Source organism: Strix aluco, chromosome 8, assembly GCF_031877795.1.
Source record: "Strix aluco isolate bStrAlu1 chromosome 8, bStrAlu1.hap1, whole genome shotgun sequence".
Taxonomy (NCBI): domain Eukaryota; kingdom Metazoa; phylum Chordata; class Aves; order Strigiformes; family Strigidae; genus Strix; species Strix aluco.
The window spans coordinates 4,078,486-4,082,594 of record NC_133938.1 but is presented as its reverse complement, the minus strand read 5'-3'; the positions used below and the strand labels follow the sequence as shown (position 1 = coordinate 4,082,594).

Sequence of the window (4,109 nt, the reverse complement as noted above, 5' to 3'; positions counted from 1 at the left end):
GCTGGCCAAAAACTCCCCGCTCTCCGCATGTGCGTGATTTAGAGTGACATAATTGCGAGCCAGGGCTGGAGCAGCGATAAATCAGCCCCTCGCCGGCGCGGTGCTGCCGGGACTCGCCCCAGCGCCGAACGGAGACTGCGGCAAAAGAGAAAGAAAAAAAAAAAAAAAAAAAAAAAAGGAGAAAAAAAAAATAAGGGGGAAAATATCCGCAGCCCGCGGGGCGGCGGAGCGCGGAGCGAGCGGCGGGGGTTGCGCGGGCGCGGCGCGGCTGGAGCAGCGGCGGTTCCGACCTGCGCGGGCTGCGCTTCTCCTGGGTTTTTTTTTCCCTTTTTTGTTTTTTTTTTTCCCCCCCTTTTTCTTTCCTTTTCCTGTACCTTAGATGAAAATGGCTACCACTGACTTGGCGAACGTTTGAGAAGGCAGAGATGGCAGGTTGCGAGATTTATTTCTTTATTCCCCCCCCCCCCCCCCCAAAAAAAAAAACCCCAAACCAGAAGCCAAACCAAAATCAAACAGCAAACTTTAAAGGCTTTGCTTTTCTCCCCCCCCCCCTTCTCCCCCCCTATTTTCTATTTTTTCCCCCTCTCGCGATGCCGTGCCAAGGCTGTGCCGGAGGGGGGGCACGGAGGAAGGGGAGCTGCGACGCCCATCACCGCCGCCCCTGCCGGGCAGCCTCTGCTCGGAGAGCGGGCAGAAATCGGGCAAAACCGGGCAGAAATCGGGCAAAACCGGGCAGAAACCGCCGGGCTGCGAACTCCCTTGGCGAGTAAAAATGGTGCCGCGGAGCGGGCGGATGCTGCGGCGGACACTGCGCTCCCGCGTAGGGATTATTCACATTTTTATTTTATTTTTTTTTTATTGTCATGCCACAGATCTACAACTGTACGTGCAAATAAAAGCGAGAAATCACGGATACCGCTTTCCTTACCAGCGAGGACTGAGTAGTTAATCCAATAAGTATATGTATTGTTTGGGGCGGTGTGTGTGGTGGGGGGGGGCAGCAGTTAATCATGTATCGCAATGTATGGATAATATATATGAATATTAAAGTGGCGTGGGGAAGGAGTCTCGGCGAGGGGGCTCCTTCTGGGGAGAGGACAAAGAAGAAAGTGGAAACAATCTTTTAAAATATTTTCCATTCATAAAAATGGCAGAGGGCTTATACACCAGTCTATTTCTGCGTCTGACTGAACAGCTAATACGTTATTGCCAGCTTCAAAAGATAATTGTAGTGTCGGTAGAGACCTAATAATACAGTAGCACATGTAATTTTAAACAACACCTCATTGTTTATTGGGATGTAACTTTCCCAAAGTTTATTTGTAGCATTAAGAGATTTTTAAGTGCAGAACAAATTGCAAATGAGCAGCTGTGGGACGATGCACGTTTTGTATGGCTACGAGAGTTTCTATATTTAGTGACAATCTGAATCTGAAGAGGATAAAAAAAAAAATAGAATATCTGTAATGAAATGCTTATTTCCTCCTGGAGGAGGGGGGAGCTGGGCTGGGGGGATCTCCGGGCTCGGCTTTTCAGTTTTCTGAGGGAGGAATAATATAGTCTGTGTGCCTCTGCTCGCCAGCTTCACGACCGTACGTACACCTGCTCCATAGGCTCAGCAACAACCTTTTCATCCAAGAAGTTAACGAAGAGGTCGGGCATACGTACGCAGGGTGGTGTCGTGATTTATGTGTTTTTCCAGGAATCCAAATAAAAACGTAGCTGAGCGTGTCCCTTTGTAAGGGCCACCTGTGCATCACGCCTGGCTGTTCCGGGGGTTACCCTATGGAAATCATCCAGCCCAGTATAGAAGTTAACACAACAGTCGGGTGAGCAGAGGATGGTCTCACCTTCTCCCTGCTGTTAAGAGAGGAGAGCAGTGATTGTGACAGGCAGCCCACACGGATTACACTTCTTTTTTTTTTTTTTTTTTTTTTTTTAAAGAAAAACTTCTCTTCTGCAAAAACAAAGCAGCCTCTCCAGAGAGATCCAGTACCAGCACAGGGTGCCCATCCCAGGGATCTATATTGCCAGGGCTTACAATGCGGCAGGTCAGTGAATTACAGTAATAAAGACTTCAAAAAAAAAAAAAAAAAATTCAGGTGCTGAGACTAACACATTTCTTTCACTGTTCCGAAGGAGCTGTAGGCACTGGGAAAGGCAGAGCAAGCAAAACGGACCGGGTATGCTCCACTCTGTGATTTTTTACATCTTTTAGGCAGAAGCGCTGGCTCTCGTGCAGATTTGAGTTCTTACAGCCAACCTTTGCATGTGAGATACACACGACTTTTATGACTCACTCCTTGAACGTTATGAAGTTGTCTATAATATTAGAAGAGGTAGAGAAGTGAAAAGTTACTGATCACAGTGGAAGAGTAATACTTTTTATTCCCTAAAATGTCATTTAATTCAAAGTTTATGGCATAAAAGTGGATTTTCTAAAATCTAAAACAGTACCTGTCCTTCTTATGAAGATATGGATCTTACCATGTTTTAAAGAATACCTGGTTTAGGGCTGAAAAGGATCATTTTTACAGCAGAAAAGAGAAAAGACAGAGTTAGCAAAACTTGCGACGGAAAACTTTACTGCTCCATATCCGCAGGGAAAGCAATCAGACCTCATGTGTGCTCTGGGTCAGCAGGGCTTAAACTGTTTTGAAAAAATAGTTGCGGAAGAGATTTGCAGATGAATTATGTGCGACACACAATGCCAGAAAAGCAGTAATAAACCTGCACCTGTTACCGTGCCCTCCTTGCCAGTCTCGAACCTAGGCACAAAGTTGTCTGAGTTTTCGTCTGAAAAGGCCACTCAGGTTTGTTTTTTTCCTTCTTCCCGGAACTTCAGCATAGATGGGAAATGTGAAAGACTTAGTACTTAAACAGATTTCTGGTTTGCTTTTTATTTATTTAGGGAAATAATGCACATCTCATTTTGAAAGTTACAGACCGCAGAGAAAAGCAGGCAGCAAAGGGCTGTAGGGAATGCATGTTAATTAGGGCTAAAATACCACTGCTGCTTCTAAGCAGTGTAGGTGATGTTGTTGGCTTTTTTGCACTATATTCCAGTTTTCTCTTAGACATAATCTTCTTTGTAACATAACTCAGTTTGTGTTACCTGACTCTTACAAAGTCCAATTAGCAACTCTAAAGCTTTATGTTTCACACTATGTATTCTAAGCTTTTATGTTAGGAGCGAACCCTGAATGTAGAATGTTCTCCATATGAAAAACAAACCCAAAAAACTTACTTTCCTTTTGAGAAATATGTTGCATAAATATGACAGTGCATAGATATATAATATACTAAAATAAAGAGGGTGTGTATGTGTGTGTGTGTATGGGCATATAATCATTATTTGCCACACCATGTTTATACCACCCTTGCGCAAACTTGATTCAAGCAAAACTTTCATCGAGGCGTGCAAGATTAGGTCCAAAGTGTTTATGCCAAACTGACTGATAAAACATTGGATTTAGGACGACGGCAATATCAGCACCGTACGCTGTAATCACTCGGTATCACTGGAAACTGATTTCGTACCATTGTGAGAGGTGTCCAGCAGCTTCCAGCAGCGATAACACCCTGGGACTGTGTACAAATAAAATATATCTGAGGGCGACTGTACGTATTTGTGTCCTTTCCCAGTTGCGAACAGGGGTTTTATCCAGCTGGATGGAGGCATCAACATGGTAGGCAGGGATTTTTAGGTTCATGCTGGCACACGGCGGAGACTGGCTCTGCCGCAGGGCTGGGCCGGCGGGCACTGCTCAAACCGATCCGTAAATCACAGCGAGCGAGCTCAACTGCATTCACTCTCGCAGCAAACTTTCACTTTGCAGTGTTTCAAATAAATTTTGCTTTCGAAGTGGTATTTATATTAAAATAGTATTACCATTTATTTAGCTCCTCAATAGAAGATCTACAGCAGAACAAAAGGGGAAACACTGCCTATCCCGTTCTGTTTGCTTCCTTTCTGTCGTCTGCACGCTTTTGCTGGGAAGTTATTTCTCCTGCAATGCATCTTGCAATAGACTCGAGACCCTGTGGAAATGCCTTACAAGTCCGTAGGCATTGCTGCAACATGCTCGGCTCCAGAGCCAGCACCCCAC

The 4,109-nt window shown here is 45.1% G+C and overlaps 2 long non-coding RNA genes across 2 annotated transcripts; both read left to right on the top strand.

The window, feature by feature from the left end:
- Positions 1-934, top strand: LOC141926781 (uncharacterized). Its single transcript, XR_012624210.1, has 2 exons — positions 1-432; positions 604-934. It is a non-coding gene; the product is annotated as an uncharacterized LOC141926781 (long non-coding RNA).
- Positions 935-1,305: 371 nt separating this feature from the next.
- LOC141926780 (uncharacterized) lies at positions 1,306-2,349 on the top strand. Its single transcript, XR_012624209.1, has 3 exons — positions 1,306-1,829; positions 1,945-2,051; positions 2,140-2,349. It is a non-coding gene; the product is annotated as an uncharacterized LOC141926780 (long non-coding RNA).
- Positions 2,350-4,109: the final 1,760 nt, after the last annotated feature.